The 27,659-nt window shown below is 39.4% G+C and overlaps 1 protein-coding gene across 6 annotated transcripts in view; it reads left to right on the top strand.

Annotated features, from left to right (window-relative positions):
- The first annotated feature begins 720 nt into the window (after positions 1–720).
- Positions 721–27,659, top strand: part of ENOX2 (ecto-NOX disulfide-thiol exchanger 2) — a 278,795-nt gene continuing 251,856 nt past the window's right edge. For 4 of the 6 annotated variants that reach the window (XM_024739584.1, XM_024739583.1, XM_024739582.1 and 1 more), the window contains exons 1-2: positions 832–886; positions 2,216–2,264. The gene's annotated coding sequence lies outside the window, so the exon portion shown is untranslated. Of the gene's footprint in view, positions 887–2,215; positions 2,278–27,659 lie in introns of those variants that run through there. The other 2 variants (XM_024739585.1, XM_024739586.1) reach the window with 2 other exon arrangements.

Here is a 27,659-nt window from a genome sequence, read left to right as displayed (position 1 = left end):
AACTCAATGAGAATTTCAAATCACGATATAAAGTGTTTGCCCCCCAGGGCTTCCCTGGTGGCGCAGTGGTTGAGAGTCCACCTGCCGATGCAGGGGACACGGGTTCGTGCCCCGGTCCGGGAAGATCCCACATGCCGCGGAGCGGCTGGGCCCGTGAGCCATGGCCGCTGAGCCTGCGCGTCCGGAGCCTGTGCTCCGCAACGGGAGGGAGAGGCCACAACAGTGAGAGGCCCGCGTACCGCAAAAAGATAAATAAATAAATAAAAATAAAGTGTTTGCCCCCCCAAATGCAAGTAGCTTAACCAACAGTAAAATCAATCTAGAACCTTCATCTGTCCCCACAAACACAACCCCATACCCCAAGAAGGGAGATTCTCTAAGACAGCACACTCCAAACTACAACATCCAGAATACCCTCCTCGAGCCGAAACTCGGGACAATAGGAAATGCGGGAGGGGGCTGGCGGGGAAGGAATTGTGGGTATATAAAAAGAAGTGTCTTGACTCCATCTCCCCCAATCCCCTGTCTTCACTTGAGTCTCTCCGCCAATGTCAATATTGGATTCCACCCTCCTCCCCTCCCCCCACCAGGAAGAACAACCTCCAGAGACTTCAAACTACATTTCCCATGAGGCTAAGGGCTCGGGCCTCCGGCTTCCTTGGTGACCAGTAGCCAATAGGAGACGCAGCTGCGGCCGTGGGGGTGGGTGAGAGTCTAGCCTGGGCCTGGGCGCCGGGCCTAAGCCGGCAGCGCCAGGAGGGGAGTTCAGAAGACTGTCGCCCGGCAAGGGGCGCCGCGAGGGTATCGCCCACCCGGAAGCTGCCGCCCTGGCCCGATTTTCCGCGGTTCTATAAGGAGTTGAGCTTCGGTAGCCGGGGAGCTGGAGGTCAGAGAGACAGAAAGCCTGAGCGGCTGAGGCTGGGGACTGTGGGACTGAGGGGGGCCTAGGGAGGAGGGTGCTTCCAGAGCCGCGGGCCTCAGCCCTGACTCCGCCCAGCTCCGCCTCCGCGGGGGGAGGGGTGTTGGGCCCGCGAGTCGGGGTGGGCTTCTGAGCTCACCGCGCCCGTTTCCCTGGAGACTCGGGAGCGTGCCCTTTTTTCTCTTTTCCCTCAAATCTGCCCGCTGTCTTTTTCCTCCACAACGGCATCCCGTATCCCCCACCCCGGCCTTGTGCCTCCTCAGACATCTGAAGTTAGGGTTCTCCACCAGGGTCTTCCCTGGGCGGCGTCTGGACTCTCCTTACTGCTTGCAGGAGTTGGGCGATCTCTTTTTCCTCTCTTCTTTCAATTTGCACTTTATTATTGGGCACACACCCCTCCCAATGCACACACACCCTTTTTCCTCTGGGGCCTTGGGAATTCCTTGCCACGCCCCGGGCGTGACTTTTTGTCAACTTTTCACTTTCCGCCCCTTTGATGGTGAGATCCGGATCGTCGCCATCTCTTTATTGGCCCCTCCAGCCGCTTGCCCCTTCCCTGACCAGGTCTTTGGAGCGAAAAGGGTTTCCCCTCAATTTCCAGAAGAGGTGGGGAGCAGAAGAGGGAAGGAATCTCGTTTTTGAGAAATACGTGTTTAAGGTTCACTGCAGTGTTCTGATGAAAATAAAAGGCAAGTTAGACCTATTGTAAAAACCGAGCGCTCTAGGGCTTTCCAGCAAGATTGATGTTGACAAATATTTAAGGGGCACACCAACTACGGAATAAAGTAGACTGCGCAAAACGAGACTGTATTATTTTATTATTACAAACGCGTGCGAAAAGTGCTTAGGAGTTAGTGGAAGGGGATACCGATGAGGTTGGGGGGGTTGATCTATGGAAAGTCAAGCCTAACCCTGGAAGTGCTGAAGGCTTGAAACTCTCATCTACCTTCCAGATCAATCCTGGTCGGCTTTGGGAAGGAGATGAATTTTAATTTGGGTTTTGAAAGAGTAAAGTGGACTTGAAATGGGCAAAGAGGAGGGAGAAACTGCTTCTTCATACTGGGGTTGGAATTGGAGAAGGGTAGATAGAAGAGGGAGCACTTGTATAACAGGTGGGCTTCCCTGACTGGAGTAAAACGTGTCAGCAGGGATAGATTGGGGAAGAAATAGTGTTGAAAAGCTTGGGATCATAGTAATAGGACACTTTAAAGCATCCACATAGTTTGGATTTTATTCTGTATCATAAAATTAAGAACAAAAAATTAAGATTGGGTGATTTTTGTTTTTTCATCCTAGGGGAACCTGATTTGAGATCAATTCTTGGAGAACACAAAGAAGTGTGGTGGTATGTTCCAGGTGTGAGTTTAATTTAAACCCAAGAAGAGCTTTGTCTTATAGACTGTTTTGTTTGTGGCTATTCTTAGCTACACTCTATAGTTGTTACTTTTAAAGCCTAGTGATATAAATTGATTTTCTTAAGAAATGCATTTGCTGTCCTTGTGCATCCTATTACCTGAATTGTGGTCATTTCATTGGGCAACAATAATGATTGCTATTTATTGAGCCCATAAATGTTTTGGCGCTATCATAAGCACTTTGTCACATTATCTTAAGAGTCTTATGAAGCAGGTACTAGTCTTCCCATTTTTCTAGAAGAGGGAACTAAAACGTCAAGAAGTTAAACAACCTACCTAAAGTCACATAGATTGTAAGGAGAGTTGAGTGGGATTTGGGTGTACAGATTTCTGACTCCAGAGCCCATGCTCTGTCCACCATGGTTTGCTGGTCCTGCTGTTCACTTTTGTTCTTAACTTTCCATTTGTGGTAAGGAGAGATTATTGTGAGATATATTTGACCATCTTGGCAAAAACACAAATGATTCGCTTTTAGTTTCTATGTCAGTATGTGTCTGCTGTAAAGTAGCTGCCAAAAGCAAATTAGCTTCACTGTTACTGCAGCCATAGCAAATTGTGTCTGCCAAAACTGTAGTCAGTATTACTATCTTTGAATTAGATGATTCTCTTTATAAAAACATGTCATGCCTCTAAGCTATTTGGACCTTGACAGTACTTTAGGTTTTATTTTATCTTAGACTTTAAGTGACCTTCTGGGGCACTTGGTCTCCTTCATGACCTTTGCCCCACGTGAAGTGTTGGGGATGCAACAGAGCACGAGGTGTGAGCTTTCTCTAGGTCTAGTTGGGGAGATAGATGCCCATCAGGCTGAGATAATGTAGTATGTAGTATAACAGAGACAGGTTCAAAGTGCTATGGGAGGATGAAGGAAGGAGTGACTAAATGTAAGGGAGAGTCAGGAAGAAGGCTTCTGTAAGGAGGTGACATGACAGATAGGTCTTGAAGGATAATGAGTTTGCCAGGCAGAGAAGAGTGGAGGGGAGGAATTTAAGATAGAGGGAGCAGACTGTGAAAGACATGGGATTTTTACAAGAGCAAGGCGTGTCCATTCAATGTTGAGGAATTCAGCATGGTTGGGGTACAGATTGGGGAAATGAAGGCATAATTGTAGAAGAGGTTAGGGCTGATTTGTGAAGAACTTTGAACACCATGATAAGAAGTTTGGATGTGCTCACATAGGCCAGTGTTTCTCAAAATGTATAGGGCATCTACCATAGTAGTTATGCTTTATTCCCACAAACATTTAAAATTTTATAAATTATATATTCTAATGTAGCTTATAAAAATAAAACTGAATTACATCATCAAATCTAAGGTTACTTAGGAAAAGGTTTACTGAACATACAAAGTAACCAGTTTTAAGTTGATTTAAATAGGAATATTAAGTAAATAATAGTACACATGGTGTGTGAATATGGGAAAATCAGCAAGTAATACTCAAATGACTGAAATTTGGAAAATACTGGTTGTTGGCAACAAAAAAAACATTAAAATGTTTTAGATGAGGAGTGCCATGATCAGATTTTCACTTTAGGATGCATTGGAAGGGGATGATACCAGTTAGGAGGCTGGTACTCTGCTCCAGAGAGAGTTGGTGAGGACCTGAGGGAGCAACATATGAGAGGAGGGAACAGAGTCGAGAGACATTTAGGGGGTAGAATTTGTAGGACTTGGTAGACTTTTTTTTTTAACATCTTTATTGGAGTATAATTGCTTTACAATGGTGTGTTAGTTTCTGCTTTATAACAAAGTGAATCAGCTATATGTATACATATATCCCCGTATCTCTTCCCTCTTGCGTCTCCCTCCCACCCTCCCTATCCCACCCCTTTAGGTGGACACAAAGTACCGAGCTGATCTCCCTGTGCTATGGGGCTGCTTCCCACTAGCTATCTATTTTACATCTGGTAGTGTATATATGTCCGTGCCACTCTCTCACTTCGTCCCAGCTTACCCTTCCCCCTCCCCGTGTCCTCAAGTCCATTCTCTATGTCTGTGTCTTTGGACTTGGTAGACTTGAATATTATTATTATTTTATTAGTGTCATCTGAACTATTTTAAAAGCCTATATGCCACGTGCCTGTTATCCTTTATATGCTAAAATGAGCAGATTATTGCCTAAATCAGGCTATGTACATATATCCATTAAGGTAACAGTAGAGGCTGTTGTCACAAATGGGTTTAGATTACACACGAGCATCCTCACTGCCTTACTGAGTGTCCTTGAGAGCAGTGGCACAAATATACAAGGAGTATGAGTATGATCTGTGATCCTTAGCCATCTGAGAAACTCCTTCAAGACTCAGCTCAAATATCAACACCTCTGTGAAGCCTTTGCTACACCTCCCCCTCCTTCTACCACACACACACATGCATATGCACACAGGAAGCAATAGTAGGCTCCTGGCTCCCACAGGACCCTGTACTTACCTCTGTTCTAGCCTGTACCACAGGCTAGACCAACCACAGTGTGTTGGTCTGTGGATGTGTCTGCCTCTCCCCTAGACTGTGAGCTCCTTGAGAGCAGGGACCAGGTCTCATCTCCATACCCAAAGCATCCAGAATAGTACTTGGTACATGGTAGACACCTAATAAATGGTGACTGGATGAAAAGAATGGATCAACATATTCACATGAATGTAACTCTGGACCTTGGTACCACAGAGTGCCAAACACTAAAAAAAGATTAGCTGTTTGCTACATTTGCTACTTTTGCAGAATAAAGCAGTAAATTAAAGTGACCTGAGTGTATAACTTCACTAGAGTTTTCTTTCTTTTTTTTTTCATTTTCTCCCACTCTCCTGTGGTTGCCTTTCTTATTTTTTCCTCATCATTTATCCACCCAGCCTCCTGTTCCTTAGGCCTGCCCATTGCTTTGCTCCTCTTGACAGAGTTCACATTGCTTCTGCCCCTATATTCTGCCAAGGATCCATTGCTCCTCTCCACCCACCAAATCCAGTTGGCACCATCCTTGAAATCACTCTGAAATGGGTCTCTTCCTATTTATAGACACTGCTAGTGGGACTGTAATTTGATACAACCCTTCTGGAAAGAATTTGTCAATATGTATCAAAAATCTTAAAATCGAACATAGCTTTCAACCTTCCACTTCAACTTCTAGGGCTCTGTGCTGAGAAAATAAATGTGAAGTTTCTAAAAATTTAGCTCCCAGGGTGTCTAGCCCAGAATCTGTTTATAATAGCAAAAGAAAAAAGGAAAGAAAAAGGAAAAAATAACATTTTATTGATAAATGTCTAATACTAGAGGTTTGAATTAAATCATTTATGGTACATGTATGGATTACTAAGTAACCATATAAATTGATATTACCAAAGAATATTTAATGATGTGGAAAGTTGTTTGTGATATATTAAGAGAAAATTCAGGTTATAAAGCTGACAGATCTCAGTCTGCATTACACACATACACACATATCACACATGCACAGCCCCCCTCATCTGTGTGCACATACATAGGAAAAGTCCCATAATGGTAAACACACAAAAAAATGTTAATAGAGTTTTCCTATAAATAGAAGGATTACATACGAGTTCTCTTTTTATTTAGCCTTTTCCATAATTTTTGCTAATCCTCTATAATGACATTTTTGTACATTTTAAAAAAGTTATTTAAAAATGCTTTCCCCATGTCCACCCCTATTGCCATTGCCTTAGTTTGGGGCACACTGCCCCCTTCTACCCTGCAACACACATATGACTTGTACCCGAGATTACTACTGCCTCCAGCCTGCCTCCCTTCCAATCCTTTCTCCACCAATGCTGACAGAATGAATGATGTTTCTAAATCACAAGTCTAAAGCTATCCAGCTCTACATAAAATAGTTCAAAGGCAGCCTATTGTCCTCAAGATAAAATCCAAATTTCTTAGACTGCTTTATAAAACCTTTGAAAATCAGCTCTCTGCTTTTCTTTCCATTGTCACTTTTTCCTCCCACAATTTACTTTTTTCTTGGAGTTCTTAGGCCAGTGCCTGGCACATAATAGGTGTTTAGCTAATGCTAACCAAATATCGGTGTGGATTGTATGGGTTAACTGTTGTGTGCCAGGCAATCCACCAGGGTTTCATTTCATCCTCAGAGTAAAAATGTTAAATACATACAATAGTTATCCCTATTTTACAGATGAGGAAAATTAATTAAATAAAAATGAGAAGAAAAGTAATCATAATAAAGAACATTTTTTAAAGAAAAAATCAAACTCCCCTGCTATAATACAGCTTTCATTTTCCTGAGGCCCCCTGCCAGTCTTCGTCAGTGTGCATACAGACTTTGTTCATTCCCTTGGGCAAGTTATATGTGACCACAGCATAACAAAAACAGTCCAGACCGACATGACCTCACCACGTCACAGTTCACATTGTGTTAATCTACAGACATCTTTCCTTTGTGTATATAACACTTCATGCAGGAGAGACAGAAAAGCTCCAATTTCTCTGTTTTTCTTTCTGTTTTGAAATTCTGTGTCTTTGGGGATGGGGATGTCAGCAGAGACCTACGGAAAACTGTGATAGAATTGAATGTACAAGAAACAATGTGTCTCATGGGAGCCAGTGTCATTGGTTAATTTATTTTTTTAAATGTCACGTAGATATATTTTCCAGCAATCTGTCCCCAGGGAAGACCTTGGTTGAATTCAACTGTTAATCCTATTTACAGAATGCAGCCTATGCATGCACTGTATTCTTGCATTGTTAAGTGATCTTAGACATATGTAGTGGATTACCATGATGACGTACAATCAGGTGAATATGAGATATCTGATTTTCTCTACAAAAACGTATCGATGTTCATATTGTCATTCAGGATCCTGCTGTGTGGTCTTTCCTTCATTTTCCTTACAGATAATACCCATTGTGCAAAAATGGATGCTCTTTAAAGGATAGAAGTCCTAAGCATGAATTGTCAGAATAAAATTATATCACCTTGTAAGGAATTCTCACTGTTAAATACGCCAGGAAAAAGAATGCATAGTTCTGTTCCATGATCAAATAAGTTGAACATAGAAATTACAGGTAGAGTTTCAGTTCATCTGACGAATTATTGTGGGCTTACTATGTGCAAAGCACTCTGCTAGGCACTGCACTAGATACTTATAAATGCCCCTTTTTTATGCATTCCAGACAGACAGACAGACAGAGATATCTAGTGTACATACAAGAATGAGTGTGAAAGAGCAAATGAAAGAAAGAAGATTTCAACAAGCAGGTCCATCATATAAATGAAAATTTACTCCACTGAAAATTGGGATACCTGCCAGTAGGATACATAGGCAAAAATGAGCTACCAGATACCTGATAAGCAAATAATCTACTTCTCTGTTTACAAACAGTTTGAGGGAAGGAACAGTGACTTTCTGTACATCCAGCCCTGCACAAACCTGCTGGTGATGTTGTGAGAGTTAATGACTATGTCAGCTTTTCCAGGGTTTCTGTCTCTGCTGCGGAGATTTGGCAGACACCCCAGACAAATTTTATGTCTCTTAAATCTTCCTCAAGCTAGGCTTGGCTTTTAGATTTATATGTACAAAAAAAGCAAAGTGTTTACCAGTTCGACATTTTTGAAGATCAAAACAGACTCCGATTTAAAAAAAAATTCAGCATACACCTCAGTTTAGTCTACAGAGAGGGCTAATTGCTTTTGCTATTTGTTTAAAACAGCTGAAATGTTTACTTTCTAGAAGTGGCGACTGATCATATGTCTAAAGATTTATATGCCAGGCCTAAGTGTTGCTTCCTCTTTTTCTTGCCTGCAAAGTGTAAAGTTTTGCTAAAGTCTTCATTGTTCTTTTTTGCCTTTACTGATACATAGTTATAAAACAGTGTAGGATGAGAGGTGCTGTGAAAGATATTGGCAATCTAGGAGAAAAATAAAAGATGGTTTTTATTAGCTCCTCCCTGCCCCCTTTTTTGGCTCTCAGTTTTTCAATGGTCCCTTAAGCACAATAATGATAGGTGAGAATAGGAACTGGAGAGCTTTCCATGACTACTCATTAACAAGGCTTGTCCAAATATATCTGCAGGCAGAATACAAATACAAGTCTGGCTGTAATTCAGAAGAGTTGAAACACCTTGTAGAGAATGTTACATAAACAACATTGCTTCAGTGGTGAAAGGTGAATTATAGCTTGGGGGAAATCCGCAGTAAGGGCCCTTCTCATCCACTCCAGCTGCGCTTCTTTTTAGCCAGCAACAACTGCCAGTAAGAGCTTCTTGGGGCAGAAACTGTCCCACAGTAAGGCCCCGTAATATGTCCTCCTACCATTTCTTCTTCAATCAAGTCCTCGGACACACTTCATTAGGATTACTTTGGTCACATAATATTCTAATTTTCACCTTTCAAGAGATGCTCAGTTTGAATTCAAGGAGCACTTGATATTCAAGCTCATTTATTCAATACACATTTAAGCACATATACAGGACCAGACCTTATGCCAAGTGCTAGGAATACAGTGATGAATTAGAAGTAGTCCCTGCCTGCCCTTAAGGAGCTCACAGTCAAGTTGGGAAGATAGACACCCAAACCAATAATTATATTACAATGGCAAAGGTGCTCAGAGAAAGAGCTATGTTATAAGGTGCCCTGGGAACATGATGGAGGAAATTATTGCTAGGGGTGGGCTACTTACAGACCAGAGTCTAACTCTGCTGAATCACAAAGGATGAGTGGGCATTGCCTGGAATCTCGGTGGACAAAGAAGTGTGGGAAAGAATTCCAGAAAGAGGGAACACGAACACATGCGAAAAAATGGATAGTTCAGAAAAAGGTGAGATACTGTGTATGAACCACTGGGGATATAGAAGAGGGGACAGGATAAGGATCTGGAAAGGTATCTTGTGGAAGGAAGTCTGCTTGTTAAGGAGCTTGGCCTTTATCCTATAGACGGGGATGAGCCAGCACAGGGTTTAAACCGGGAGTAACATGATTGGATTGGAGGATGGTCTTTATGGGGAAAAACTGGAGACAGAGAAAGTCCACCTTTTGATTTGGCAGTCTGAGAGGCCTTCCCTAATCACTTGCCGCTATTCAGGAATGCCATCTCCACTAAGTTTTTGTTCAACATACAAAGATCACTTTGAATAATTGTTTCCTTCTACACACAGGACATAGCTTCCTGCACTCCTTCACATGTTGGTTAGCTGAATACTCATTTTTTCCAACTCAAATCAGTGATCCCAGTAGTAATTGGGGTTTGATTATCATGAAGGAAATCGGAGTTTCAAAGCATAGCTGCTAGTTTGAAAAACTGTATGAGGCTTATTTATTGCCTACTGAGTCAGTGGGGCTGAGGTGAGTGATGGTCAGCTCCCTTGGGGACTGAGGGAGGGAAAGGGACAGAGGCTGAAGAGATGGCTGTTTAAAAAATGGTCAGCATCCAGAATGTTGGAACCCCCTAATGGCCACATCCAGACAAGGGAAATAGATACAAGGGCCAGAAGTACATGAATATAAAACAAATGCATGTTGAAGGTAACTGTGCCCAAATTGTTCTATGTAGCCAATTGGTTTTGGAGCATATTCTTTCTCCGACTCAGATACTATAAATGGCTTCCCATTATCCATAGGATGAAGTCCAAACTCTTTAGCCTGGCATTCAATACTTTCTGCAGTCTGGCTCCAACCTACCTTTCCTATCTTCATACTTCTGTCTTACAGAACTTATCTGGCCAGCCAGTTACCCTTTCAGACACTGCTTTGGCATTCTCTCATCTACACTGTGAGCCCTCTCAGGGCAGTGACTGTGTTTTTAACCTCTTTGAATCTGCCACAGTGCCTAGCACAGTGTCTTGCATACAGTAGGCACCCAAGTATATGTACGGGTTGATTATTGTCCCCCACCCCGTTCTTTCCAATTTCTCTACTACTATGGACCTAATATCCTCTCTACTAAAAATGGCAACTGAGACACTAGGTGAAAGGGGTCAGTTTTCAATAAACTAACTTTTAAATTTTTATTTTGAAATAATTGTAAATATAGAAAAGTTAAAAGAATCATATAAGGACTCTCATATACCATTCACTCAGATTCACCAATTTTTAACATTTTGCCCTATTTGATTTATGCTTCTCCATATAAATATGGTTATTTTGTTCTGAAACATTTGAAGTTGAAAAAGCTGTACCCCTTACCTACCCCTCTCCTTTTTCCCTCGACCTTTTATGATGAAAAAAATTAAATATACAGAAAAGTTGAAAGAATTGTACAGTGAACACCCATATACCCATCATTTAGAGTCTATAGTTAACACTTTATTTGCTTTATCACCTATCCATCCATCTATCTTTTTCTGCATTTCAAATCAAGTTGCCGACAACTGTATAATTCTTTCTAAATTCTTCAGTATGTGTATCATTAACTAGATGAACAAACTATTTTGTGCTCTGAAATCAACCAAATAATCCAATTATACTTGCATTTACTGTGTTGCCAAAACTCTGGTCTACCTGTGGATCTTAGATCTGTTTGGTCATGGGACACGTCTCTTTGATTAACTTTTGGATGTCCCTCCACTTCACCTAGTGCAGTGCCAGACACACATTCCATAAATACCATTTGATGCTGATGAGCAGAGACAGAGCTAGAGCCAGGGGGAGAATCACAATAAAACTAGAATAAACTGAGGGAGGAGAGGAGCATATGCGAAGAGGGCCATGAGTGAATGAAATAGAAGCTGGAACTTGAAGAATGGGGGAAAGATGGGGGCCTTAGACCACCTGGTACTTCCAGCAGTACTTCTATCTGCCACTTTCCAACCCTCTCTTTAGAAGGATAGATTCCAGGAAACTAGGGACAATTGCTGCTCAGCAGAGCACATGACGAGTCTCCTTGCTACTACTTAGGCACCACCAATTAGTATAATCATGTTGCTTCATGAATATGCTAATCTACTGCACGATGCAGCTTAGTTTTAGAGGGTATGGATGGGCCACTGAAAACCTCTTTCAAACTAAATCTGTGCTACAGGCCAAAGAGCACTTGAGTTAAATGAATCCTAGTTTCCTTTCTCTTTATAACCTTTTCTTTCTTGCTCTGTTGCTTATGAATACAAGTATAGCTCTAACATGCATTTATTGAATAATTATTTTGTGCCAAGCACTGTGCTAGTTGCTATCACATCATTAACACTTTCCAACAACCCAATGAGTAAGTACTACTTCTTTCTCCATTTGCCAGGTAAGAAAACTTGAGACTCAGCATGGTTAAGTACCTTGTCCATAAGCCAGAATTCAAGAAACTCAGGTCTGTCTGACTCCAGAGCCCAGTGGTCTTAACCACATTGTTGGATGAAATTTTTTAGGAAGTCGTCTATCTAGCATAAATGCAAAGAGATTTACTTTCCCTCTATTAACTCAGCAGATGATTATTCACTAAACAAGTGCAATTGAATCACTGAATTAAGAAGGAATTCAGTCATTCAGACTTTAATCATTAGAATGTTGGTATAGTAATGGATTCAAATTGCTTGAGTTCACATCCCAGATCTATCACTTACCAGTAGGGTGACTGCAAGCATGTCACTTAACATCAGTAAGCCTCAGTTTCCTTGCCTATAAAATTAGGATGATAATACCTACCCTATAGCTGTGTTGTGAGGACTAATTTAAAAAATGATATAAAGTATCATGCTATGTTTGGCATGCAATAGGTGCTCAGCATAATTTAGATCACTTTCTTCCTTCTTCCTTTTTGGGGCAGACCACTCACCTGTAGCTTTCATTTGAGGAAAACAAACTGCTCCTGAAACATTTTTTGAAGAGAAACATTCTGAAAAGGAATATTAGCCTGACTGTTCCCAAGGCACATTTGCCCAATGACCAAAGACAGTTGCCCAACTCTTATGTGAAGCATATTTCAAAAAAGCTAGAAACATGAACCCTTAGGAGAATTGGGGTGGTACATCTCTCTGCTTCTGAAGATTAGGGCCAAATTGTGACATCCTCTATTTTGTCGTTCTAAATTTCACAATTGGCATAGAGTATTAGACCTGGAATATTGGTAATCCCAGCCCAGTCATTTCAAAGTAAGCAAGCCGAGTCTAAAAGAGTATAAATGACTTGACCAAGGTCAAACAGTGAAAAAAATAGGAGAATTCAGTTTTCCCAACTCCTTATTTATTGCCATTCTGTGGTTCCTTGTGGGCTGTCAGGTGAAACCAAGTCTTGATGTGTGTTCTTTGAACTGATTGGACTCTCAGGGTTTGGTACAAGTTTGATTGATTCAGAAAACATGATTCACAAGTTGTTGTTGCTTTCAAACTATTAACCTTTCTGTTTTGTTTGGGGTTTAGAAAATTATTGTTGTTTCTCTCAGTTTAGGTCCATGGTTTGGTTCAAGTTCATGGTTATTTGAAATCTTCCACTGGGATTTTTGTTTTTGACAAAAATACTCAGAATCCAAGGAGGTTAACAATAGGAATTCATTTGAAAAGATCCGCCAGGCTTGGTGACAGCTGCTGAGAAGTTCAGGTGGATTAGGGACCCGCTAGTGCTTACATTCTGGAGATTGAAATGATGGAAACATTGCAGTGGTTTTTGGTGTATATGTTTGTGTGTTTGCTTTTATCAGGATTCTCTGATGCTTTAATTTCCATTCTTGCTAATCTGGCTTGAAACCGATGCTTTCCACTCCACTTTATTGCCTTTTGGTACATGCTGTCAGTCATGTTCTGGATATGATCCTCATCTTTTGACGGTGGGGAAAGAAGCTAACAAAAAATCGTCTTTCCTGTCCTTTTCCCTTTACTTTGAATGGCCTTTCTGAGGAACTTGAGGAATATGAATTTCAGCTTAAATGTGTGGAGGAGTTCAGTTGCAATGCCCAAAGGCAGAACAGCCTGATTCTGAAATACAGCCTTTGTTCCTTTCTTACCAGTGTGTTTTTAGAAGTCTTAGGCCAGTTTCCTTTGCCGAACCTGAAATTGGGCTGACACCTTTATTAGTGGCCAGCCATGCCACCGGTAAGGCTGTGGTGGAGGGTTGCAGTGATGAGGCCCCTAGAGAACTGTGTCCCAGCTGCCTGGCTTTCCACATGCCAAAGGAAAGTGAGTTCTGGTGCTAGGTCTATCAGTGCTTTTTCAAGCTCTTGACTGTTTACCTAAGCAGTTGGAAGGCTAGGATTGCAGCTGTGGTAGTAAATGGGCCATTTCCAGTACCTCAAAAGGCAAGCACTTTCTAGGAGGTGAGGTTTTGGATGATTCCAGCAAGTGTTTTTCTGCTTAGAAAAAAAAAAGAAGCTCTCACTTCAGATTCTTTCACTCTCCTTCCCTCCCCTCTCTTCTCCTCTGCTCCTTTCCCCACCCTCTCCTCCTCTTCCCCCTTTAATGGCTTACTTGCTATTAGCTACCTCACCTAACTCTTTGTGATTCATATTATCCATTGTACCCATTGATTTAATATAGATTTTGGATACATATTTTACTGGAATTTTCAGTATTGGCAATGACATACAAGGGGACAATTAGAAAAAAAGTTTTCTTCTCACAGGAAGTGGTCTGGGCACTTGTTTGAGGACACGGATGGCATTGGAGGGGGCCAAGGGGAGCTGATATCTGATATTTCTGCTACAGCTCCCACCTTTCTTTTGGCTGCTTCAGATTTGGCCCATGTGGACAGACACATACTTGGGAAACCACCATACAGATGAAAATCAGGACATGTGGGATTTGGCTGAACCAAAGGTCCCCAAACATTGTCTGGATCATTTAGTGCCCCAGGTGTGGCCACCCCAGGACTTCATGTGCTAAAACTGTGTCCCAGCTGAAACCAGCTGGCCACTGTATATATAGTATCAAGGCAGCTTGGAGCCTCATAAAGCATGACTTTGGATTTTTACCTTGTGGATTTAGATTTAGATAATCAACCTGAAACTTTTTCTACACACTGGGCAGTGAGGATGTACCAGGTTAATAGAAAGATTTAACAAAAGGAGATGCTCATTGTCTAGTAGCTTGCATTCCAGATGGGACATAATACTAGACCTTACAGAAAAATTGACTGACTTTTTGGAAAGGAAAGAAGGAGTTACAGGACTTTTGTCTCTTTAATAAACTTTTGATGTATTGTATATCAGATTTAATTTTTTTTCTTTTCAAAAGATTTTCCTCCTGTGGAATTTTCAGAGGAAACAGTACTTCCTTCTAATTTTAAAATTGGAAGAATTGGATAATGTTTCATGAAATTATATTGGTCCTTTCTTATTTTTCTTATATGATACAGGTGCCTCATTTCAGTCATTTAGGCAAGATTTGTCTCAGGGTATAATAATAATAATCCCATACACTTTTATCGCTCTTTACAATTTACCAAAGTGTTTTTATATCTATTATCTCATTAGCTCTTCACAGCAATCCTATGACGCAGTCAGAATGGGTGCAATTATGTACAATTTATAAAATAAGGGAACTTATGCTCCAAGAAGTTAAGTGACTTGTCCAGGGTAACACAGATAGAAAGTTGTAGAACTGGAACCTGAACCCAGGTTTCCTGATACCCAGCCCCAGTACTCCTCCAATTGTGTCATGTTTCCTTCCTAAGAGACTATCTCCTTTTTGTTCCTACTCATGATCCATTTTGAAGTCTAAAAAAGTGTGCTTCAGTTTAGCAGATGAGTAAAACTAAAGCACTTACAGGTAAAGTGCCTTCTTAAAGGTCACCTAGCTTCTCACCTTGACTTTAATGGAACTATTTTTAGGTATACATAGATTGTTTTTCAGTGTTAAATATATGCACAAAAGTTGTGTGATCCGTTGATTATAGGTATGAAAGCTGCACCTGGGGAATGGGACTAGGGATGAAAAGTTGGCTTAAAATAATTAGCTTCTTGCCTTTTTGTTAAGAGACGTCATGTTCAATATAATTTAATTTCTTTATACTTCCTTTGCTTCCAGACTTTTAAATACAATTCTTTAGGGAAAATTAGCAAATATTCATTCTGAATGTTGACTTCTCAGGAACAAGGGTAGCTGGAGGAAAAAGAAAGCAAAGGGGTGACTTTCCATGCACTCTACGAGTGGGCAAGCATTATTTTGTTCGGGGCTGTGAGCTAAGATTTCTTCTAAGGCATGCAAATCGTAAAGTTCTGATTTGTCAACTGCATGTTGTTTCTTTAGGCACTGATGTATGAAATCCCAAACGAATTCTCCGATGAACATACTGCTAATTGCTTCTCCACCTGCTCTCCAACCTCCTCCACCCCACCCCCTCCACTCCCAATTCAGCCTGTAAGTGTCCGTCATTGGAGATGGATGGTGACACATGCAGTAATAGCAATTCATAAAAGCCAGTTCCAGCCCTTGTCTTCAAGGCTCCTGGATTTTCCACTGCCTGCTTTTGTGTAAGTGAAGTGGATGGAAGTGCTCCTGGCATCAGAATCCACCTCCCTATGCTCTGTTGCTAGAGCTCAGTTGTCGGCTGGAGCTGAGCTAAACAGAAGCATCATCGGAGCTGAGCTGAATTGTATCTGTTTTTTGGGTTTTTTTCCTCAGTGCGGGGGTGGGTTAGGGGTAGTGTGTAGTGGGGATTTGGGGTGCTTTGGCTTTTCTTTTTGTGGAGAGAAGAGGTTAGGGGAGAATAACTCACGGTAGGATACAACGTGAAACAGTTCCCTGAAGAGTGTCACGATGTTCCTAGTACAATATTCAGGTATAGTATGTTTTATTTTATCTGAAATTTTCCTTTTGTTTCAAAGTGCATTCCTCTCTTATTTTGCCTCCAGTTCAACTGTACTGAAGGACAAATAAGGTTCTAATGAGCTAAACAAAATAGCTGTATAAAATATGCCTGCCCCTAGCTATAATGTTTGTGGCAGATTGCTATGTAAAATCTGGGTTCTCTGTTAAATTGGTAGTCCCGATCCCTTAATTGTGCATGCTTCTCTGCTGTATTCTTGTATTGAATTTCTCAAGTCTTATGTCTGCACCTGGTAGTATGTGATATAGCCTAGAGTGTTCGCACAGAAGACAGTGCTTTGGAAGAAAAAAAGCAATTTTTAAAACACTTAGTATGTTGTGTTCCTCTTGAGTTTATTAACTCCTGTGTTTGTTAATTGGTTGTCTAGATTTGAGATATACAGTTAAGAGTAAGTAAATTTCAAATAGGAAGCATTCCAGAACACATTTGTTTGGTAAATTTATTTTTATTTCATTATTTAACTCATATTGATGAACATTACATATTATTGTTGTTGTTTGTTCTCCTGGTAGAAAAAAAGTGCTGAAAACAGCAAGGCTAAACATGCCAGCTCCAAACCATCTGTATTGTAAAATATCGTTGGACCAGAAGTGTTCCTTAAGTATTCTCTTAAGCTTTCAGAAACAATATTGGTCCATAATAATGAAGAACTTGGAGACTGATCAGGTATTGGTGAATGTTGTTTGAAAGGCTTCTTATACAGCAGTTTGATAGAAAGGATCCTTCCAAATAAAAAAAACCTCAAGAAAGTTTCACTTTCTTGCTGAACAGAACAGAAGCTTAGTTTCTACAACCACATGTTTTGATAAGTTTGAATATCATTTATTGTCAAGGACTTACACCTCCATTCTTGTTTTATTGTCCTTAAAATATTGTGCTCCTGTGCTTAAGAGCTAAAAGATCATGTTCTGTTTTGATACGTGGTTTGACAGTTGATTTCGCTCCTCATTAATTGGACAGCATGCAGATGATGTGGAGAAGTGAGTGAGTGAGAATATTTCAAGGTTACGCTGAAGAGCATACAGTGAACCTTAGTGCCTGGACCAACAGCTGCTGAATTGAATTGTCTGCAATTAAAGCAACAGCAGGTTTGTGTAGTCTCCCTGCAGCCCATTTATTTGAATTTATAGCTTCAGTTTCTTCTTTGGGTAGCGGTTGGTTTGTTTCACTAAGTGTTGGAGAGTTGTGCTTGTTGGATGTTTTCTCTATACTCTAATTCATGCTTGACTCCAGAAGAGCCATCTCTGTACATTTTTAATATGGAAAGTTGTTGAGGTTTTTCTCTTTGGATTAAAACCAGAGAATATCTCGTTTTCTCCACTGTAAAACTAAATAGATATACTTTCATGGAAAATATTGCTTTATTCAATAAGTAGAGGTTTCTCATGGGCCTGTGTTACTGGTTTAAATTTCTGGCAGTGAAAAATGCGGAAAATGTTATGCAACTGGAATTACTATATCTGGAAAGAACTTCTCTATGCTAATAAAAGTGTTTATGTTAAAAAAAATAGTGACATTATCTCCTTGCCATCTCTCAATTCCAGGGTGACCTAATGAATAATGTCAGAGCTAACTAGGTGGCTTTTATGACTGACTTGTATTTGTATCCTAATAGTAAATACATGCTTAATTCCGTCATGGTTTTACTCTATTAAAAAACAACTTAAAATTACAGTATAGCTGTTGGTAATTGACTCATAGTGGGTATGATGTAAAACATTTACACAATGGTTTAACATATACTTGATCAATTTTTTCTCATAACCACCCTGTGTGAAATCAGTGGCGTTATGATCTCCATTTCAGAGGTAAGAAAACTGAGACTTAGAGAATGAGTAACTGGCCTGAGGTCTCGCATCTAACAAGAGGCAGAGCCCAAACTCATAGGTTAATTGATCTGATTCAAGAATCTGTGCTTTTTCTCACCCTTATACCAGGCTGCCTCTCAGTTGATGGATCCAGGGTAAATTTGACTTAAGCTACTAGTCAAGAAGACTAAGTTCAGTCATTTACTAAAAAAAAAAAAAAAATGTGTTGATAGAACTGTAGAGATTTTTTCTGAGCTATTTTTAACATAACATTTATTTTAATATGTGAGTGCTTTCCAGATTAAGTTTATAGATTATGTGGAGAAACATTAGTGTTTTGATTAATTTATACATCAATATGAATGAAAGTAGAGCCTTGTAAAGTTATTGGGAAGTAAAATGTCCGATTGAAAAGGTTAGTGTGGAATATTTTCCTTCTAAAACAAGCTAGTTCGTTTTTAATATTCTGCTCAACATATACGATGGTTTTGGTAAAAGTTATGTGTATACTTTAAAATATACTAGCCAAATATGAAGGGCTATGTTTTAAAATTTGAGTATTTTATCCAGATCAACAGAAAAAATATACAGCTAACTCAGTTTCACACTTTTCTGTTTCTATCTATCTATCTAAAATAGATGAACTTTCTCATCTTTTAAAATTCTCAAATGTTTTCTCAATTTTAAATTCATTCCTTTAAAGGAGAAAGATGAACCCAGGTGCTTGAGTAGCTCATGCTAGTTCTCTGGTAAAACGTTCTTTAAAACCTCTTCAGGAAACATTCTTGAAGCAGTCATTCTTAGATCTGAATTTATTAGAGACTATGCCATTTACTGGGGAAATGACTGGATGCTCACACCATAGACAACTCTTCTTTAACATTTGACAATGAATATTTGAGAATGCTATCAAGAACATGAGTCGGACATAGGGCAAGTATTGTTATGACCTGTTTATGAGACTTTTAGAAAGATGGTAATAGAAATATTGTCTCAGATACCATGTAACTTAGAATTTATCCTTATTTAAGATATCTTTGTATTTTAACATATTTTAAAGTAAAGCTATTCTTATATTTTTCCCCTCCTAGCAAAAAGGAAAGGAGGATGATATAAAGCTCCTTTATCGTTATTTAACTTAAATGGAATTCGACACTTAAAAAAAATGCAGGAGGGAACTTGAGGGAATGGGTCAGGGTTAGAGGGAAAACTAGGCATGTGATTGGAAGCTCCATGTTAAACTTGGTTTCAGGTGGCAAATTTCCTGTGCAGTCAGAAGCTCTGGCTAACACCCCTCACTCCATTCCTCTTTCTGGAAGCGAGCCCTTTAAATATAAACGAAAAAGAGCTTATTATGGTTTTTAAAGGAATTGATATTTTTTGATTGGTGAAAGAAAGTCTTTCATCTGCAAAATAATCATTTTTCCCCCTGCTGTTTGAGGCCTAGAGAAATTAGAAAAGGAGTAGATTTCTAGGTTCTGGCTGTTTTTCCGTTCAGTATACCTTTGAGTGTGTTTTAGGGAAGTGAAATTCAGGTCTTATGGATGTGAGTATAAGGGTTAGTTTACACCAGCCAGTGGTATGCTGGAGCCGACTTGCACTAGCTTACTTAAGGGGAATTACTAAGAATATTTACAAGCTGGAAAACTTACTCATATCTGTCTTTTTTCAAAATGGACTTAAGATACTCATTTTGAGTAATATTAAGGCATGCTGCCTATGCAGGACAGTGTACTGCAGATGTCCCTTGGGCTGCTAAACTATACTGATCACCATTCCTTAGATATAGCACTTATACCTTCAAGGGTTATTGAACATTGAACTTAGCACAATTAAGTGTGTGTCTTTCACTCATACATACACCTGATAATAATAGCTAACATTTATTGAGAGCTTACTATGTGCCAGGCCATGTTACAAATACCTTTTATGTATGAACTCATCAACCTTCACAGCATTCCTGTGAGGTAGGTGATATTATTTTCATTTTAAGGGTAGAAAAAACAGGACAGAATTTATCGATAAGTAACTTGCCTACAGATCACACAATTACTAAGTAGCAGAATCAAGATTCTATTCCAGGAAGCCTGTCTCCAGGGCCTAAGCCCTTAATTACTATGCAGTATGTTGTATGTCTTTGAGGGCACTTCACTGAAGAAGCTGTTTGCCCACTTGTGTGCCACCCATAGAAGATACCCCATTGTCCATATCTTCAGAAGACATAGATGGTGTAGAGCTGTCTGCTCACCAGACTGCTGAGAATTCTACTTTCTTTCTGACCCTCATTGCTGGTACTTTTTATTGCCAGAGTCATGATGGATCATTGCATTCCCAACAGCTTCTAAACACTGCCACTACTCATGCTCTTTTTTCAGATTTTCAGCTTAAAAGAATCTCTTTCATATTCTGTTGCTTCTCTCTCTCTGCAACCAGAGTGCAGTTTTTCTTCCATGCAGCCAGATGGCCAAATCATAGCACATCTTCCCAGTATCTACTCTCTCCCCACTCCATTTTATGCCTAGCTGTTAGTGTTCTTCCTAAATGCAGATCTCATATCACTACTCTCCTCAAACACCTTCTGAAGGATACTTTTTTCCCAAACAGGCATTCAGTGCCATCCATGGTCTTGTCCCAGGTACCCAGAATGCATCTGTACCCCTACCTCCCACTACACAAACTTCTCTAAACCCTATTCACTAGCCACTCTAGCCCACTTGTAGGTCACCAGGTATGCTCCAAATTTTCAAGCTCTTGTGCTTTTCTTCATGTTGTTCTCTGTATTTTAATTGTCATTCTTCTACCTCTCCAATAACTCCAGAGCAACTCACCATTTAAGGTTCAGCTGAAATGACACCTGCTACTATATTATACTTATTTTTGGCTTCTCTTCCCACACTAGATTGAGCTCCTTGAAGTTAAAAACCTTATTTTACTAATCTCTTAGCACATAGGCTAGCATCTTGTACATACTTAGCATTTACGTGCAATATTCAGATCTTCAGAAACTACATTACCTAAGAGTTTTTCTCCTTTCCTGCTAGCTCAAGATTCAAAGCTGTTCCCAGAGCCTTCGAGTTCCAGAAGCTGAATGGCTATACAGCTTCCGCCCTGTATAGATATTCTGGAATATTTCTGTTCAAAAGATTTGTTTCTAGTGCGTCTGTCTTCTTGACTTTTCTCTCTGTATTCATCCTTACTCAGATCTACTATACCTTGAAATCTCCTTCCTTTGCCATTGTGGAACAGTTTGCACTTTTGTAAGGAGACAAGGGCTTGCCTATGTACACATATTAATACTTACCCGTACAAGAAAATGAATCAGAATGTGTAAACTGATCACTGGAAGTTTTTGATTTATAATCACAGTGTTTCTCAAAATGTGGTTTAGGACCTACCCTTGTTAGGACCTACCCTTGTTAGCATTACCTAGGGCACATGTTTAGTATGCAGATTCCTGGATCCTCATTCCAGACCTACTGAATCACTCTATGAGTTATCTGCATTTAGCAAACTCCACAGATGATTCTTCTGTACAACTGACTTTCAAGAACCATTGTCCAAAGTCAAAAGTATGATGTTCAATCCTAATTTATATTCTCTGTAGATACAAATATTAATTACATTGTGGAAAAATTATCATTAAAAATGGTTTGAATGATTTGGTCTAAACTCAAAGTCTTGACCTCCTGGTGTCTAGCCCAGTGCTGTCCAATAGAACTTTCTGTGATGATGAAATAATCTCTATGTTTATTGTCCAACACAGTAGCCTCTAGCCACATGTATCTGCTGAGCACTGAAGTGTGGCTACTGCAACTGAGGAGCTGAATATTTTTTGTTTTATATAAATGTAATTAAATTGAAATTTAAATAGTTACATGTGGGTATTGGATGCAGTGCTGGAAGTGCAGCTCCAAAAAGCTTGGCTGTCTAGGAGTAATAATTCTCTTAGGGGTCTAGATGGCTACAATGATCATTGTATGGATGGGGAATCAAACAGGAACATTGTTTCCTTTGACACATAGGACATTGCATTTCTCTTTTGAACAGCTTAAATATTTTTGTATTATTTTTCTAATCATATTGGCTTGCTATTGAGAGTTAATTGTTAAGCCTTGATTTCTGAGCTAGGGATAAGAAAGTAGAGTTAATCAGAAGAAAGAGCTTCTAGCTCCAATGTTTAGGTCATAGACATTTTTATGCATTTTAGCTCTCTTAGACCCTTTAACTATGCTCTTTTGGATTGATCAGCCCCTTAGCCACTCATTACTCATTACTTTTCAGCTTCCATTTCTTTCTCTGAAAAATCTTCCTTGAACCAGTAGTGTACCCCTTTCAGGATGATTTCATTATTTAAATTGCATTAATACTTTGGAGGAATTGAATCAGAAATGGATTGCAGTCTCTACATAAAGAGACATAAATCTAGGCACTCTGTTTTATTATTGTGTGGAGTTCATTATGTGTATTAGTTATACTTGGTGGCTTTCTAAAAAGAACCCAGTGTCAAAATCTATAGTATTAAGAAAAAACACATAGGTAAAATAATGTACTTGACTATTGCCATCTGTGGAAACTATATGATAAATAATTATGCCTGCTTGACCTGCCCTCTGTTGCCTAGATCCCAGTTCTTTGTATTCTTTTTGGTTGCAAAAAATTTTAGCACATCCTGATATTCCCTTCTCTCCTTTCACATTCTTCACTTTCTTTAGCTCTGCTTTCTGTTTTCAATGGACAGGAGACCACCACCCCCTTTTTTTGTACCATTCAGACTCACTCCCAGAATCTATTGTTGTATCCAGCCTCACTGAACTGCCTAGAGCAGTTCAAAACGGTGTTTTAAAGTGCCACTCAGGGCCACCCTGGAGCACTCTGCAAATAGGTTCTTTTGTTTTGAGGACTAAAGAGATAGTGCTACAGCTACAGTTTCGAGAGAAATGCATAAAGACAAAACCCATTTGGAACTAAAGGAAAATTTTAACCCCTTGCCTCTCACTTCCCCCAAACTACGTCTACAGTTTTTAGTGACATTTTTATGTTGTTTAGGAAGCCAGACATTTCAGTTTTCAATGAAAAAGTTCTCTCTGATCAGGATGCTTCATAATTCAAACCAGGGTAGAGAAGAAGGCAAATATGTTGTAAAGGTATGTTGTAGGACTGTGCTAGGATCTTTCCATAAGTTATTTCATTTAATCCTCGTTAGCCCTCTCAGTAAATGTTGGTTTACTATATATACCACTAACTTTTCTACAGCTCTGTGTCTAGACTCCAAAGTCTACATTCCTGTTGCTTTTTACTTACATGTTTACTTAGGAATATGGTTATGTTTTCCATCTGTGTGTGTGTGAGAGAGAGAGAGACAGACAGAGACAGAGACAGATACAGAGAGACAGAGAGAGGAGATTCTCAGCATTAGGGTGCTCCCTTACAAAAAAACTCAGATTAGTGTAAAGTGGGAGAATGTAAAGAAAACACTCCCTTTGTTAACTGTCTACCAAACAAGGATTGGGATGTACCCAGTTAAAGCTTCTGATGAAGAGGTTGTAAAGAAAACAGTTTTTAGATTCTTTATATACTTTACTCATTGCCACTCCCATTCCCCTATGCTAGACTGCTAACTCTTGCTGATAAATATGGTTGGCATTTTCCCAAACACTGCCCTTTGGTTTGGAGGTGGGGCAGGAACTACAAATAACTACAACTCTAATATGCTTTCCCGAGTCATGGAAACTTGCCCAGCTTATTCAGCAGAAGTTGTGCAATCTGTATTTACCTAAATTTGTGATAAAGAGTGTAAAGAATATAAAATAATTGTGACAATCCATATTAATAAAAATTCTGACTATTCTGGAAAAGTTTTGGGGTGGCATTTTACATTCTTCCTGGTTATAAATATCACACAAATGATCATCATCAAAAGTAAATTTGATTCATGCTTTTTAAAGTCTACAGGTGATAAGAGATAGTAAACTATATTAAGAGTGTGCAATATGATATGGCATTTAAAAAGCCAATATGGTTTTGAGTAACTGACATGGATATGGGCAAATAACTTCTTAGAGCAAAGTAGTGAGAATCCCTTTTTAATTGGTAATACGACTATGCCCAAGTTTCCATTCTCTGGAATTGAGATGCTTGAAATGGAAAAGAGCAATTGAAAAGCTTAAGGGATCTAGGGAGAGTGGTTTATGAGGGTGGGATACAAAGTAAATACAATAAAGACAGCTGGAGTAGTTGGTGGATATTGGTGCTCATGGCTATTTTGAGTGGTGCGAGCAATAAAGAGCTCAATCTGGCAGAAAAAGGGATAAGCACAGGCAGAAATATGACCATTGGAGAAATGAGCCTGGGATTCCAGTAGTATCTTTCCCCCTGCCAAGTAGCGTTCATGAATGCCCTACCATGGGCCTCATGAAGCTTTTAACAAGAAGGGAAAGAAATGGTCTGGGAAGATGTGATCTGGAGGAATTGAAATGAGAAGGGCATAATTGTTTTGTCAAATATTTACAGCTATTTAAAATAAAAAGAACCCCCACCTTGCAGCAAACTCTCCAGAACATTTCCTTTTCTGGCCTCACATCAAGACCAGATGAAGCACAAGCTGTAAAGAAGAACCTCATTCTAACATGGAATATGATCTAAGGCAATACCCTTCTTGGAACTTCTCCAAGGAGATTTATTACTGGAAGTAACAGAAGGGCTATGTTAGAACATTAGAACACAGTTCCAAGTCATGAACCCTGAGGTTGGGATTTATAGTAAGGCTCTGGTGTACTAGCTGGACAATGGGTACACATTCATTGCAGATGTTTTCCATTTCAGATTTTTGATATAGGGTTTTTATGTATGCCTAGGATGTCAGTGAGCCAGCATAATTCAGTCAGCACTACGTAGCTAGCACCTACTATATGTGTTACCTATACTTGACCACTCCAATGAGGGAGGTACTTAACTTGAAGCTGTTTAGCCATTTCTGATCCCATGTCACTATTGGTAAGCTGCCCCTTCCCGGATATTAAACTGCCCCTTGCTGTTGTGAAACAGATGATGGATAAGCAGCTTTTCTCTTTTTATCTGAACTTCTCTTTTTCAGTATAGAATCATTCCCAGTAGCTCTAAAATGTGGTTTTAAATCTAGATCATAATGGATCATCTGACAAATGATTCCACGTTATGATCCCAAGTTAAAGTTATTGACAGAGAGAAAAGCATTGCAGAATGGAGTGCCAGTTTCTTATGGCATTTGTGGACTTAGGCCAAAATGTTTGAAAACTTCAGCCAAAGGGTTCATTCTGAAGCTTTAGAAGCAACTTATAAAAATCAGCAGACTACATATTCTGTATCTAGTGAAAAAACAGAGAAGGGTGGAAAGAGAGAAAAGACAGAGTCCAGGATAGTTTGCATTAATTAACTATTATTAGTATTAAGTACAATGTAGGATCCTGTTCTTACTAATATTTATGGAGTACTACCCTTAAAGCTGTAGACTCAAAAAGAGTAATCCAATAGATAGGCCCGTTGCTAAATGATTGAGCCAGAGACAGCATATAACTATTAGAAATAGCCTAACCCACAACATCAAGTTTTATTATTTCACAGGAAATCACTGTTGGGACTTATGAGTCTATTGGGAATAAAGTACTTAAGTACTCATTTATTCCTGGATAATGAGGAAATTATTAAGAATGAGAAAAAAGGTTTACAGATGAAAGTTAGTAATATATACATTTTAATAGAATATTAGGGTTATAAGAAGCCTTAAAGGCTATCCAGTCACATCTCCCCCCCGCTCCAGTACATACATATGCAATCTGTTATGTGAATCCATCTACTCCATCCTCAAGTGGTCATCCAGCTCATGCTTGGATATTTCCAATAATTTGGCACTTTCCACTATGAGGTAGCACATTGATCTTTGAATAGCTCCAGTTATTGAATGTTTGCATAAATAAGCCCAAATCTCTTTCCCTTCAGCCTCCACTCATTGCTCCTACTCTCAGGTCTAGAATACAAACTACAACACGAATTGAGCCCTCTGGAGTTGTATTCTGTGGTAGCTCCGATTCTTCTTACCCCTTGGAGCTTACACCAAGCAACCTCACCCTGCTTCCATATGGTAACCATTCAAATGTTGGAAAACAATCATGTGCTTCCCAAGTGACTGATTTTTTATTAACAGCTTTGTTGGGGAATAATTTACATAAATATAATTCACTTCTTTAAATAATTTAATGATCTTTAGTATATTCAAAGTTATGCAACCATCATTAAAAATCCAACTTTATAACACTTTTATTATCCCACAAATAAATAAATTCTGAGGGGTTAGCCACTATCTCCCTTTCCCCCCATTCCCCTCAGTGCTAGACAGCCACAAATCTACTATCTCTCTATTGCATTTGCCTCTCTGGACATTCCATATGAATGGGATCATGAAATGTGTATCCTTCTGCATTTGGCTTCTTTCACTTAGCATAATATTTTCAAGGTTCATCCATGTTGTAGCATGTATCGTGATTTCCTTTTTACAACTAGATACTATTCCATTGTATTGCTATACCAAGTTTTGTTTATTCATGAGTTGATGGACATTTGGGTCATTTCCACTCTTTGGCTATTGTGAATAATGTTGTTATAAGCATTCATGTACAAGTTTTTGTGTGGACATATGTGTTCATTTCTCTCAGGTGTATACCCAGGAGTCATATGGTAACTCTACATCTAACTTTTTGAGGAGCCACCAAAATTGCTTTCCAAAGTGGCCACACTATTTTTTAAATCCCACCAACAATGAATAAGGATTCCAGTTTCTCCACAATCCTGTCAGCACTATTATTATCTAATAATAATAAGCAGCCATTCTAATATGTGCAAAGTGGTATCTTGTGGCTTTGCAAATGTTTCCTACCACTCTGTAGACTATTTTTCACTTTCATGATGATGTCATTTCCAATTCTGATGAAGCAAATTTATCTATTTTTTTCTTTTGTAGCTTCTGTTTTGGTGTCATATATAAGAAACCATTGCCTAACTCAAGGTCAAAAAGATTTACTCCTATGTTTTCATCTAAGAGTTTTACATTTTCAGTTTTACATTTTCACATATAGGTCTGTGATCCATTTTTAGTTAATTGTTGTGTGTGATGTGAGGTCAGGGCCCACCTTATTCTTTTGCATGTGGATATCCAGTTGCCCCAGCACCATTTGTTGAAAAGACTATTCTTTTTCCATTGCCTGATCTTAGCACACTTGTCAAAAATCAATTGATGGTAAACATAAGTGTTTAATTTTGGACACTCAGTTCTGTTCCATTGCTCTATATGTCTGCCCTTACGCCACACTGTCTTGATTACTGTAGCTTTGTAGTAATTTCTGAAATTCGGAAGTGAGAGTCTTCCAACTTTGTACGTTTTTTTCAAGATTGTTTTGGTTATTCTGCATCTCTTACATTTTTATATGAATTTTAGAATTAGTGTGTCAATTTCCTTTAAAAAAAAAAAAGCCAGCTTGGATTTTGAAAGGGGTTGCATTGAATCCATAGGGTGAATGATTTTTTAAAGGCACAAACCTCACTTAAAATGAGACCCCATAAGGAGTGGCTCCATACACAAAGTGGCTCCATACACAAAGTAACACCACTTCTGAATCAAAGCTTATACCTTTCACAACTAACTTTTTGTTTCTGAAGTAGCCAGAATCTGCATGGTGTAAATATGTAATATGAGACAACCAAAATGAAGTGCCCTGTTCAGTGACAAACACATCTCTTACATTTGACTGGGATTAGTCCTATCTAAGTGAAGAAACCAAGAA

The sequence above is a fragment of the Neophocaena asiaeorientalis genome, unplaced genomic scaffold (genome assembly GCF_003031525.2).
Source record: "Neophocaena asiaeorientalis asiaeorientalis breed wild unplaced genomic scaffold, Neophocaena_asiaeorientalis_V1.1 scaffold493, whole genome shotgun sequence".
In the NCBI taxonomy this organism is placed as follows: Eukaryota; Metazoa; Chordata; class Mammalia; order Artiodactyla; family Phocoenidae; genus Neophocaena; species Neophocaena asiaeorientalis.
Note: the sequence above shows the minus strand (reverse complement) of the source record. Positions and strands in the feature narration are given on the sequence as shown.